Genomic DNA, 13,802 nt, shown 5'->3' on the forward strand with positions numbered 1-13,802 from the left:
ACAAAATATCGAAATATCAGCCTTTAGAAAATTGTTACGACATAGATGATTTTTTCACAACTTTGAAGCCGCTCCTGCGCTAATTGCTACCGAAACTGGCTGACTGACGGCAAACTATTGCTACACACCCTAAATACTACATAATATCAAAATATCAGCTTTTAGAAAACTGTTGCATTTTTTTTTTGTCACTCAGCTCTAAATTCCTCAAAATGTCCTTGTATTAAATATTATTGTATTACTTTCTATTGAAACAATATTGTCGTTTCGATTTAACGTCAAGTTCGAATACGAAACGTTCCGATGCAAAGAATCTGTTTTAAAAACGAAAGTATTATTTCTCTCTTTCTTTCTCTTTCTATGTATGTATGTGTGGAATCATCAAAGCGAAAGGAATCGATTCTTCTTCTATCGATGAGAAAGAGAGGAGCCACCATCACGGCTATAAATATAAAATTCGCAGAACGATAGAAGCAGCAGGGAGAGATTGTGCGCGATGAAAGAAGCGGCAGACCTTGACCACTCACCTAGATGTTGGTGCACGTCCGAGTAGAGTAGCGCAACGTATGTTCCTATAAACGCACGTTTCTCTCTCGTCCCTGTCAAACTCCCCCTTCCCTACCCACCCCTCTAACCCCGTAGTCACATGTGCCACATGATCATCGTCAAACACTCAAGGGTAATATGCGTTTACACGGATAGGCTGAAAACTACCCCTCTTTTTGAAAAACCTTTCAGTAGAATTTCCACTGAAATGTCTTTGACGCGTTTCCCATTAAAAAAAAGAAAATGAAAGAACAAAAAATATATTTCAAACAGTCCTGGGGTCCGTTCGTTCGTTCCTTGGTGGATTTTATCAAATATTCATAAGGAAAAAGTTTGGGGATGTGGGGTTGGACGTTCGAAAAGAAAGTTTAGCTAAAGTTCATTTGAAAGTTTTGTAAAATAAGAGGACGAGTAAGGAACTCTATGGGACAATTTCTTTATAACTTTCTTTTTATATATTTTTTTTTTTTCATCTAAAAAATATCTCGGTAGGCGGTATCCCCAATCTTATCGATACACGAACGAATAAACGAATGAAAAAAGCTTTAACATTTCGAGTTATCTATCAAAAGAATGATCTATTACGAATCTTCGTATTACTATCGTAGATAGAATAATTTTCTTCTTGATTTTTAACAAATTTGAAGGAAAAATATTGGATAAACAGTTTCCAAGGATTACGTTCTAGATTTTAATTTCGAAAATGGTAGACGGATTTCTTACTACGTGAAAAAGAAAGGAAAATGAAATAAAATAAAATGAAATAAATAAAAAAGAAATCGATAGAGGAGAGAAAAAAAGTTTTTTGCGAGCGTCATTGGATAAGATACGTAATTCCAGGTCTATCAAAGTGAGCTAATCTCAAGAGAGTTGATCAGCTAAGAGAGAGAGAGAGAGAGAGAGAGAGGAATAGCCAAAAGAAAATACGAAGTAGAGTAAGAAGACGAGTAGGAACCGATAAACTTATTCCACGAACGTGTTGGAGTGAAAAAGGTGACGCCTCCGGTGTAATTACAGGTTGCTTCGGTCGTGAGAGTAAAAGAAGAAGAAGAAGAAGAAGAAAAAAGAAGCAGGATGGGAGTGAGTGGGTGGATGGAAGTTACTGCTCGATTCCCAAGGGTTTTTCGCGACTAGTTGCTGCTGACTACGACATTTTCTTTTCCTTCCTAGGCCTTTTTTCTCTATCCTTGCAAAACGGTAGTAGCTTTGATCGATACGTCTCTTTTAAGTAAATTAACGGTCGTCCATCTGTCCTTACGCCCTTCGAATAAAGAAAAGATCGTGTCTCAGATGCATAAGGGCTATACCAAAGGAAAAATTATTCTAACAAAGCTAAAAGTTCAGTTTCGTGACACAGTTACGTAATTAGGATTTACCACAGTTAGATCGTAATTGTTTTGAGCCGTAAATAGCAAGTACAACCATATGCGAACGTACGTGTCATACACACACACACAAGTACCTTTTAATGACAGTGTACTAAGAAATTATTCTTCCATCTTTCCTTTTTCATTATAAATGTTTATTAACATTTTTTGTTTCGTTTGTATCTTTATCGACGAACAAATGGGATGCATGCGCATACACGTGCGCATAAATATATGCATATTTTGCAAGGACGTTAGATTAATCATGAAAAATAGAAAATTTATAAGAACGAGAAGAGTAAGAGAATTATTTCTTTCTCTATTTTCCTTTTTTTCTTTTTTCTTTTTTTTTTACAAAAAAATTGCAACTTTCTTTAGGTTGAATTTTTGTTAAATAATCACACAACACAGTATTTATGTATATATATATACATACTTGCGTTATAACATCTTCGTCGTTACTATAAATAAGAATTCTGTGGTATTTCCTTCGCGTCATCGTGTTATTTACGATCGCGCCGACAATGAGACACAAGTCGATCCTTCTTTCTAAGAAGGAAACCGCTGTAATGCCATCACTATCGTCATAGTATTCGTCGAAGCCGTAGACGCCTTCGCGCATTGCTTTCAGTCGTGGAAAAGAAAAAGTTAAGAACAAAAAAAATAAAACACAAGTAATAAAGGGAAGGTATAAAAATGAAGAAATAAACCGGAAAAATAAACCCGACTGTTTACTCAAATCGTTGTTGTTATTATCAGAAACGCAAGGAGTTGTGATTCTTATTATTATTACGTCGACTAGTAATTCCATGCTATCTATTTTCTCTCTCTCTCTCTCTAACTCGCTAAAGATTTCTTCTTAAGATTGAAATCATTCGCACCTATTATTTTCAAAGTAAAACCAAGGATTCATCGACTAAATCTACCATTAATGTAAGAAACACCGCGATTATTGTGATTTTTCTTGTATTTTAATTAAAAAAGTAAGTAACAAACGTTTAAATAGAAATATAATAATAAGATGAATTATTAACGATAAATCATACTTTGCTTTTTTTTTTTTTTTTTTTTTTTGGTTTGATGAAAAATATTTGCTAAGAGAAAGGTGTACCACGAAGTTGCATCATCGTTGTTAACTTGCTATCTCTTTCTGTTTCCTTTTGCGGCATCTTCTAAAAAGTCGTCATATATATATATATATATATGTGGAAAAAAAAATGTCTGTAATAAAAAATAGAAAGAAAAAAAAAACACACTCTTTTTTTTAATCAAACAAATATAACAACAAAAAATACGCCTCGGGATAATTCGAAGAGAAACTCAAAATTACTCTCTCTCTCTCTCTCTCTCTCTTTGCTTTGATTTATCGTCTCCTTCTTTGCTTTTATTTTCAAAAAATTAACATAGCGTATACATATTTTGGAATATTTTCATCGTCAAAAATTCACGAAAATTCTCTCTCTCTCGCGTTGTCCTATTACGTCATCGTTGTTCTACGCGTCGCGACGGAGCTTACAGTTAAGTACATTGCCGTATTGCATTCTCATCAAAACAACGAGAAATCTGACAGAGTAACAGAGACAGAGAGAAAGAGAGGGGAAAGAGAGTATACAGCGTGACTCCAGATTTGACAGTTACGAGCAACGATGTTTCGTAATGTTGCGCCAACTCTACTACCGAACCCCTTTTATCGTTAAAAGGAGATTGTAAAGCGTATGCCTGTTTAATGTTTTTACTACCACCAAAAGATATTTCTCACGTTAATCTTTCTTATTTTTATTAAATTTACAATTTACAATTTAATTATTAACAATTCTAATTTATAAAATAAACGAAAAGTGCAAGTAAATTTGAGATTAAAACATCATACGAATGAGGATGAATTTACATGATGAATTTATTTTTTTTTTGTTCATTGAAGGTCGAATGTAGATGTATGAGTATGAGTACTTGTTGAGTATTTTTGAAAATTTTGAAACAACATATAATACAAAATATTCCATCTCTTTCTCTCTCTCTCTGTTTTGAACTAAAACCTTACTTGTGTGCAGTTGCATTTCAATAAGCGAGCATTCTCGCGCTCTGATTCGTTCGCAACGTTTAGTTTTGTCTTCGTCTCTGTATAGTTGTCGTCGTCTTCATCGTCTTCGTTGTCGTCGTTGGAGTCCATGCTAGTTCGCTCCGTGTCATTCCGAATCGGCCGTCGTAAAAATATGGAAGTAGGCCAGATAGACGGAGCTCTACGTTTAGATATTGCGACGTAATAATTCACCGTAAACCTTCGACGGAGTAGAGGAACAATAATTTGCGAGTCAACGCCGAGAGAAAGAGAAAGAAAGAGAAAGAGAGAGAGAGAGGGAAGGAGAGAGAGGGAGGGAAAGAGAGGGAGAGAGAGAAAGTTAGCTGTTTTGCTTTGTTACTACTACTCCTTCTTCTTTACTTTTTCTTCTTCTTCTTTTTCTACTTCTTCTGATTATGTTGCTTATGTTTCAACCTATGCCAGTAAGTAAGTACAAATGCAATCTTCACCTGCATACGTAGTAACGAACATACCAAAGAATACGACTCATAGTCGTTTTATGTGGAATGCACGCGACCGATTTTAATATTGTTCAACAACGCAAACGCAAACGACCAATTATTTTGGTTTTTTTTTTTTTTAATTCTTTTGTTCTAAATAAATAATAGTAATATTTTGATTAAATCGTTTCAAAAGTTTCTTACTTACTTTTTTTTTTTTTTTTTACTAACTTCTACACATACAATTATTCTTTTATTAATCATGCATTATGATCTTCTTTCCTTTTATCTTAATATATATATATATAAATTACGTGTCACGTTGTTTATCCGCAATGGACTCCTAAACTACTGAACCGATTTTAATCAAATTTTGCACACTGTGTGCAGTTTTATTCAACTTGAAAGATAGGATAGTTTATATCTCAATTTATAATCGCAATTGACTTAAAGACGTATGTATCGGACTGATTGTGAGCCACAGCAACGTGTGGTGGGGCACCCCTAGTCGCATATATAATACTAAAAAATAATATTAAATAAATAATATCATACCACGTAGTAAATAGTATCATACCACAATTATTACAAACAAACGTGCAATTTTTGGTACAACCTAACTCATTCAACGTAACGATGATTAAATCTCTTATTGTAAATATAAAATCAATACCAATTAAATTATTATTAATATTTAATTAGAGAAAAAAAAGAATATCTTTTATTAAGAACCAATCATCATTCGACCGTGTTATTTGATATATAAAAAAATGTTATCCCCCCTCCCCATTAACTGTCAATAATATATCTCTCATAAATCTTACGTTTCTATTGACGTCAAAAGAATTCTACGACGAATGAGTATGGGGTCCTCGTTTGATGCGAAACAAAAAAACTAAACAATTTACGAACAAAAATTCATAAACACATTGCAAAATTCTTTCTCGTAAAAGATCGAAAGTCAACAACGATAGAAAAGATCGAGGTGTAGAAAGGAAGACGTAGAAGATCTTTCGAGCCTTTTCTGGCTTCCGTCCTTCTCCGTCACACAACGAAGGACAAACAGTCCGAGAAATACGTAATCGTAGATCGGTTGCGATGCGTTTTAGTTCTATTTGATTTTTATTTTCTGTTTTTTTTTTTTTTTTTAATATATTTCCAATTCTCTCAATAGAGAAAACCGTAGTAGCATCCCTGTGGTCGATCAGTAAACGTGTTTCTTCATCGAATGCACCACGATCGATGGCACCCTGCACGCTCCGACTGAAATCGCGAGAAAGGTTGACCTAAATAAGAGGATAGAAGGTAAGGGGGGTAGGGGGGGTAGGGGGGTAGGGGGGCCCGTAGGGGGGCTAGAGGGAAAGAAATAGGGAAAGGGGGGTAGAGGGGTTGTGGTGGTGGTGGTGGTGGTGGTGGACTGGGGAATGAGGATAGCATGGAAAAAAAGACGTCGACACTCGAACGACTCTAACCCCTCGCTCTGCGCAGACACCTATAACACGTATGGCGCAGTGGTAGGCATTTAGTTTATGTAATACCCTATGTACACTCTCTGTTGTACGTGTGTTCCCTTTATCCATGTGTATACGATTCTCATCAACGTATCTCTTATACGTATCCGCACACATACGCATAAACTCTCGTGTTTCTCTCTCTATCTCTGTATATACGTGTGTGTGTGTGTGTATGTAACTCACTCATATCAGTACAGACGAGTACTTTCCGTCTAGTACAGAGCACATGCACATGCGACGCCCGTTACGGCCGCGCACACTCTTCTCTTGCGCACGCGAACTCGTGTAGGGAGAATTGCGCCGCGACCTAGTTGTCTAGGCCACTATGTCTGCGTTTCTATATGCAGACTATGTTTTGTATGAAACTCTCTCATCGTCGTAGTTATAGTCATGTGGTAGTAATCGTCGTCATCGTCATCGTCATTGCTTGCATGCATGCATGCATGTATGTAACATATGCATGCTTGTTTGTTTGTTTGTTTGCTTGCTTGCTTGCTTACTTGCTTGCTTTCTCGTTCCTTCTATTTTCGATGAAATCATCGACTTCTTTTGGAGACCTGAATCACGAGGATTCTAATTAGATAATGAATAATTAATCGATCGTTCGTGTAATATCTACTTTTTCTAGTTGTAAAAAAAGAAACACAAAAAAGGATCGAAATAAAATCGTTTCGTGGTAAATGCAAAAGGTACAAAAAAAAAAAAAAAAAGAAAAAGTAAACTAACTAAGCTCTCAAAGCGGATGCACATTTCTTGCGTCAAGGGGGAAAAATCGTCGTGAGGAAAGAAGCCGGAGCGCAAGGCAAAACAAGGCAAGGCAAGGCAACGCAACGCAGCGCAGCGGCTTCTATTAAAACTGCGCCGACCGACAACGACGCAGTTTCTCGATGAAATAGAAAGCGATCGATCGTGAGACTCTAAGCTATTACTAGCTAGTAGCTCGGTCCACTACTCCGCGACTTTAAAATAGGTCGGCACGAGGTATCACGAGGTAGGTATCTTCGAACGAATGTTAGAAGCTACGTGAGTGATCGTCCCTACTGTACTCTAACGCAAAATTATTTGCGGTATACTTCAGAAGAGAAGAGAAGCAACAAGGATGTTGCACCGAGGAAGGCGACATTCCTTGCATTTAAGTTAGAATGAACTAAACAATAATTAACTACAGTTATCACGGTGCACCGGATTCCGGGGAATCTGGAACGTTAGGATAAAAAGCTAAGTGGAGTATCTTCCCCTCCTTCTCCTTTTTTTTTTTCTTTTCTTTTTTTCTTTTTTCCTTTACCACGAGAGTTCTGATCCCAGGTGGAAAGGTAGATGCATGAGTGACGTCACACAGCGGGATGGTAAAAGCAGACATGGGGGAAATAGTGGGAGGGAACAAAAAAAAATAGGAAAGAAAATAACTAGACCTAGAAGTAACAGTAGTAGCAGCAGCAGCAGCAGCAGTAGCAGTAATCGACCAATCGCGAGCGTTAGGGAGTCCCGAATATAGTCAAAGAAGATAGAAGAATGCGATTTCCGCAGACGAAGGACGACGAACGGGGGGTATCTTTTTAAGTTCTCGCAGCCTGCAATTTTGCGCAATGCAGTCCGCCGCCGAGCGTGCGGAACGTCGTCGTAGTTGTCGTTGTCGACTTTCTAACAGGTTCATCCTTGCAGCTTCGATCGGGGGGTAGGAGGTAGGGGTAGGAGGAAGGGAGGGACGGTAGGTAGCAGGGCCGAACGGAAAGGTGGGAGGATTTGTTTGTAAACAGTCCGCGAGCTGTTCTCTAGGTCGAAGTGAGGTGGGATGGGGTGGGGTGGGGTGGGGGGTACACGTTAAAGGTGGGGATAAAGAGGTAGGGGGAGAGGCGGGCTAACTGCGCGCTGAACCGAGGCCGCAGAGAGAGGGCGACTTTCTCCCTCCGAGGGTGTTACGTAATCTCTGTGTTCCGTCTGAGTATCGCGGGAACGACCTACTTGACCCACTGTCCCTAAACTCGACTCGGCGCGCTAGGAGAGTGGCAAAGAGAGGAAAGAGGTGTGAGTGCGACTGCGCTCCCGACCCACTCGAGACGAGAGACCGGAACGAGCCGCGTCCGGTCCGACCTCCTCTTTCTATCATATTCTCTCTTGGAAGCCGCGAATAGACGCGTTAAAGAAGAAAAAAAAAGAAGAAAATTAAAAAGAGAGGAAAGAAAGAAAAGGGAGGAAGGAAAGAAGCATCGAGAAATTAGGACAAAGTATCCGCGTGCAAAACGTTTGACTGTAGGACACTATGCCGAATGTGCTCGTTCGAGTACATATGATGATCGTTCATGTAAAGTCATACGAAAATCTCGGACAAAATTTGTCCTTATATTTTATGATAAGAAAGAAAAAAATACCAACGTATATGTTTCTTTTTTTGGGGACTTATAAAAGAGAACGAGACATGTCATGAATAAACAATCATTTTGTCGACTTATCCGAAATTCTCGTTGATTTCACTTATGTACGAGGAATGCGTTATCTAATGTATCAAGGTAAACCGCTTAATGTGTTGATCATGTGTGTTCCCTTTTGATAAGTAATAATAATTGACAAAAGATATTTGACATAATGAAAACTTGTTAACGAAAAAAAGTTTTAAAATGTCATTGACGATGATTCGAAACAAACATTGCGGTTGACGGACTCGGGCGTCGTCAAGGTTGACTGTCTCCCATTTGGAATATGCGAACTTAGCACACGCCTAATAAACGTCGCCTCCTTATCGTTGCTGCTAATTTAACCAAATCGTCGATGATACCGTTCCGCGTAAGGAAAAATCATTCGCAATGATAATAATCGACGGTAGTCGTCAAGTCGTGTCGAGTCACGCGCACTATATACCTATGTCGTAAATTTCAAAATTTATTTATAGACGGGAGTAAAAAAGGCGTCTCATTTCTTGACACGTTTTATTATATGTGTTAAATCGTAGGTAAAAATACGTTTGTCGGCTTTCTATTAATATACATACATAAGCTTTTAATACTTATGTATGCTGTTTAGGTCCAGTGTCGTAAACAAGTATCATATATTTCTAGATGATCACAGGTGTGCATGCGACGCGCACAACGCTCGTTTATTTAAAAATTGTAAACAACGGGCCGCGCGCAGTAAGAGCATCGCGCGCAACTGTGATTCACGTTCACGTTCCTTCGATACAAGGCCAACCGTCTAGCTTATTTCCACCTACATACCTACTACGTACTTAATTACTTTGCGTAGACGTGTATACAACGTCTTTGATTCTATATCGAGATCCTTTTTTTCTATCTTCTTCTTCCTCCTTTTAAAAAAACAAGAAGAAAAATAACATATTTTTTTCCTCTTTGTGTTCTATTTTTCTTGTATTACTCAAAGAGAGACAGTGGAAAAATAAATGCGACACGTTAAACGAGAAAATGAATAGAAAATAATCTACGTTAGTTTTAACGAGTCCGGAAGATAGTGTCGTGTTTTAAATGCAAAAATGCGTGAAAGAAGCGTGCGGTCGTTGATTCTTCTATCGTAGATGAGAAAAGAACAAGAAAAAAACTGTATTAGATAAAACGTTATCGTCAAACGAGAGCACCGACATGTAACGCTTTGAAATTGCATCATTGTATAATAATTGCGCTCTACCGAAAAGCCTAGAGCACATAGAAAATCTGTGCTAAGCTTATACGCAGTTTTCTCGACATATTATAAAAAAAAAAAGAAAAAAGAACAAAAATAACACAAAAAGATAAGGTTATTTAGCTCGGAATATTTTGATAATCCATCGCTATTTGAATTTATCTATTTATCGAGAATTCGCGGAATGCAAAAGTATTTTTCAAACAAATGTTGTTGTTTCGAACGAAAAGTAATAACGGATCGTTGAGATTATTTAGAAATCTCTCTCTCTCTCTCTCTCTCTTTCTCTCTTTCTCTTTCTCTTTTCCATTTCTTCGATTACCAAAGAAGGAAAGAATATATTTACCGAAAAAATATTTACCGCGAGCCCCCGAGTGGTAAATACCATCTGTCTATCAGTAATCGTGTCTGGGTGCTCCTCCAAGTCAGTCGCGATAGAAGGAGAGGAAGATGAGAGGGACGCGTACCATGTACTTGATATAGGCGAGGAGTAGGAGTGAGAGAGGAAAAAGGGGTACACGGAGAGAGAGAGAGAGAGAGAGAGAGAGAGAGAGAACATGGCAATCACGTTCAAAGAAGTGGGGGAGGAAGAGAAATCACGATCACACTGCTTGTACGCCGTTATCGATAAACATCCGAGTGACAGTGAGTAAACCAGAAAAAGAGAGAGAGAGAGAGAAAACGTTTCTGATTGTAAGATGGAAAAGGAAAAGAGAGCGTCGACTAATACTAATGAAAACAACAACAACAACAACAGCTACAACAAAGTTATCGAGAGAGAGAGAGAGAGAGAGAGAGAACTTTCGCGAGTCATCCAGTGTGCTTGGCACGAGGAGAACGCACGACCAATGGACAAAAGTCCAGTAAAGATGACGAAAGCGTTTACTGCGAAGATTACCCCGCTTGCTTTATGACTAACTTGGTCTTAAGATTTTGCGCAGTGTCGAATCACAACTACTATTTATTACGACCTACCATATCGATCTTTGTCAATTATATTTAAATATACAGGTTATCTTGAAAGTCCCTTCCATCAAAAATGTTCAAATGTATCATAATTTTTATTTCGTCAGATAATCCGAGTTACGAGTTGGGGATCAGGCTATTTTTAATATGTGTTGTTTTAAATTGGGAGATTCAGATTTTGAAATAAATTAACAAGAGATATCGTAATTTTATTAATGAACTACTGATATTGATTTGTTAATATTTTGTTTATTTTATTTTATTTTCTCATAATAACAACTTTCGGGGCATTCCATAGAAAAGATTCGATCAATCTTATCAAATGAGACCTTGTTTATTATCCGATTTAACAGGAAAATCGCACGATGATGTTGTTTTATTATTAAATATTATTCAATAATAATAATCGATCAGATTGATTGATATTTTTTTTATTATTATTATTATTATAGATTATACGATGACATATAACATGATAACATTTAAAAATCATTTTCAGTGGATTTTCAATCTCTAGACATAACATTGCTCTCGTGTTATGGAAAATCTGCTAAATGAGGTTGCGCAAGATCTCGCAAAACCTAAGCACGCGTTTTATCTCCCGCGCACGGCTATGTAAATAACCGGCTGTGTGTGTTCATTTCAAGATGTTGTTTCTAAATTAAGAAAAGTTCATTTCACTGTCAACGCGCGCGCACACGCACACTCTCGTAGATGTGTTATCATCGAACGATCCTCGAGTTAGAAATAGTTTTTTTCCACATGGCTCGGTGGATACGATTCTCCAATCGTAGGCGGGGAAGATCCATGGAGATCGTGTTCCATAGATCTGAGATTTTTCTTTTTTCTTTTCTTTTTATTTCCTTTTTTTTTTTCGTTGCATAAAATGAAGCAAGGAGGAAATAATCCTTCGTATAACTGTGACCTTGAAGCTCTAACGTCTTTAACTCTCTTCCTCCTTCTATCCCCTTACTCCCCCTTTTCTTTTACTGCCCTCAGTATTTTGCTTACATAATTAACGAGAATTGAAATAATTGGCTACCTCCGTAGTCACTAATTACGGTGCGTCGCGAAAGAGTAAAAATAAGAGAGAAAAAGAGAGAGAGAAGATGTACTTGCGGGAGTGGTACACAACTTAAAACAAAGTCCTTCCGTCCACTCGTAATTAATTTGAATCATATCGTAGTCGCGCACCGTTGCACTCGGTTGATTTCATGGAAGAAGAGGGTCGATATATATATATGTATGTATGTAAGTATGTATTTTCAGGAGTTCGTCCTCGAGTTCTTACGAAAGTTACGAGAAAAATGCATTGCAAAACGGTAGAAACGGCGACACGGCGCCAGATAATGAGCCTCGATTCGCGGTAAAATGAGGAGAACCGCGACGATTTCTTGTCGTTTTTTTTGCCATGTTTTCTTAGCGATAGTCACGCGCTAAAAATGATCGTACTATGTATGCGTACGTATGTGTGTATTATTTGTATGAAAAATTGTTGACAAGATTTCAGGTATCGGGACTAAAGAGTATAATACGTTTACGATTCAAAGTACGAGACTAGTAGTAAAAAACAAAGATAGACAGATGCACGAACGTAAAGTGAGAGAGAGGAGAGAGAGAGAGGGGGGAATGTAGTTTGCGAGTTTGCTAAAACGTAAATAAGCGACTTCGGTAAATCCCATATCGCGACGTGTAATTCCCGGAAGACTATTTCTCCGTTAACGCCGATTGGCCGAGCAATGTACAAACGTGCGTAACGTGCGAAACGAGTTTGCACCTTTAGTTGGCGGTTTCTTTGAATTCCAGGTATTCCTCTGACCACTCGAATCTTACAAATGTATATACTTCCGTAGAACTCGATGATGCTCTTACGTATCTATAACTATTTTTATATATCCACGATCATATATGGTTTTTTTTTCCTCTTTCTCTCTCTCTCTCTATCTTTGACGTTCAATTCACGAGAATAGAAAAATATTGAGATATCGTTCGGTAAAAAAAAAGTTTGTCACCGTTCTGCTAAGAACTACCGATCAATATTTACTAACTCGTCGAAATCCTTTGGATATCGTAGAATTTAAAATACTCTTTTATTGACTATCTACTTTCAAACTTTTATTTATTTTTTATTCTATCGTATATTATCCGTATACGTAAACGTATAAATGATGTTCTGACATTTCGTTTGCCAAAGATCGTAGATATCGTAATCGCGCAAATAGTCTTTAGAATAAGCTAGTATAATAATAAGAAGTAATCGATGCGATTTAAAAAAAAAAAAAAAGAAACAAAAAAAAAACGATATAGGATGGTTCAGAAACAAGCTTAAACTCCATTGCTTTTAAAGTGAACGTGTTCATTCCTCGGGTAAACCCCTTAGAAACGGAGATAAGACGATAACCGTTTGTTTCTTCGAGTTTCTCGCATATTTATCGAACTAACGACATTTCCGGAATGATATTCGAGAAATCTTCCCTCAGGAAGGACTTCCGGTTGATGAAGAAGGAAAAAAAAAAAGAAAAAAGAGAGAGAGGCTCAATTGAAAATTGTAAAAGGCCAAGCCAAGCATCTGGTATTCTCGAGGCGTGACGCGATAACGATTCGTTATCGTTCGTTCGAGGGCGACTCGAAACAGAAAGAAAGAAAGAAAAAAATAACAAACAGAAAGAAAAGAAAGAAAGAAAGAGAGAGAGAGAGAGAGAGAGAAAGAAAAGAACCAGTCGTTGTCGTCGTCATAACGGTCGAACGAAACCCAACGTGTGTAGTAGAGTGCTTTTTCACGGCGATTGATAAAAACACGCTCTCTCGAGCGTGCGAAGCGCAAGTTTCATTCATGGAATTGCCGATGCAACGAAGAAGGCGTGGGATCAACGTTTTTACGCTTCCACGAAGGTTCGATAGTAGGGGCGCGATAACACCAACGCGCCAGGAAGTGCATCGAAGCATTTGAAACGTCCTCAGCCGTTACCACTTGCAACGTTATATTACGCTTATACTACGCGTTTACTTATTTTCTATTCGTCATTATGTTAGGAGACTATTCTCGTGTGGAAAGTACGCGTTAAAAATAAAAAAAAATAAAAATAATAAGAAAAAAGGTATAAAACAATAAGAACAGCTGAACGAAAAAAAAAAAGAAAGAAAAGAAAAAACAAGTTACAGAAACTATTATTATTTGCTTATCGGCAAATAATCATTATATTATTATACTACGTACAAACTATATTATTATAGGTTGTAGATTAAATCTAATGACCGATCA

At 37.5% G+C, this 13,802-nt stretch overlaps 1 protein-coding gene and 1 long non-coding RNA gene across 5 annotated transcripts in view; one reads left to right on the forward strand and one right to left on the reverse strand.

Moving 5' to 3' along the window:
- The window catches only part of LOC149031861 (uncharacterized), a 51,920-nt gene extending 46,932 nt beyond the window's left edge, over positions 1-4,988 (reverse strand). The window contains exons 1-2 of one of the 2 annotated variants that reach the window (XR_016177275.1): positions 3,955-4,988; positions 1,568-3,085 (exon numbers count right to left, since the gene is read on the reverse strand). This is a non-coding gene — a long non-coding RNA (uncharacterized LOC149031861). Of the gene's footprint in view, positions 1-1,567; positions 3,086-3,954 lie in introns of those variants that run through there. The other variant, XR_016177274.1, reaches the window with a different exon arrangement.
- Positions 1-13,802, forward strand: part of Pdk1 (Phosphoinositide-dependent kinase 1) — a 277,088-nt gene that overhangs the window by 189,757 nt on the left and 73,529 nt on the right. The gene's annotated exons all lie outside the window — the stretch shown is intronic.

Source organism: Polistes dominula, unplaced genomic scaffold (genome assembly GCF_049000335.1).
Source record: "Polistes dominula isolate Pdom_NZ unplaced genomic scaffold, Pdom_raw_medaka contig_68, whole genome shotgun sequence".
NCBI classification, from domain to species: Eukaryota; Metazoa; Arthropoda; class Insecta; order Hymenoptera; family Vespidae; genus Polistes; species Polistes dominula.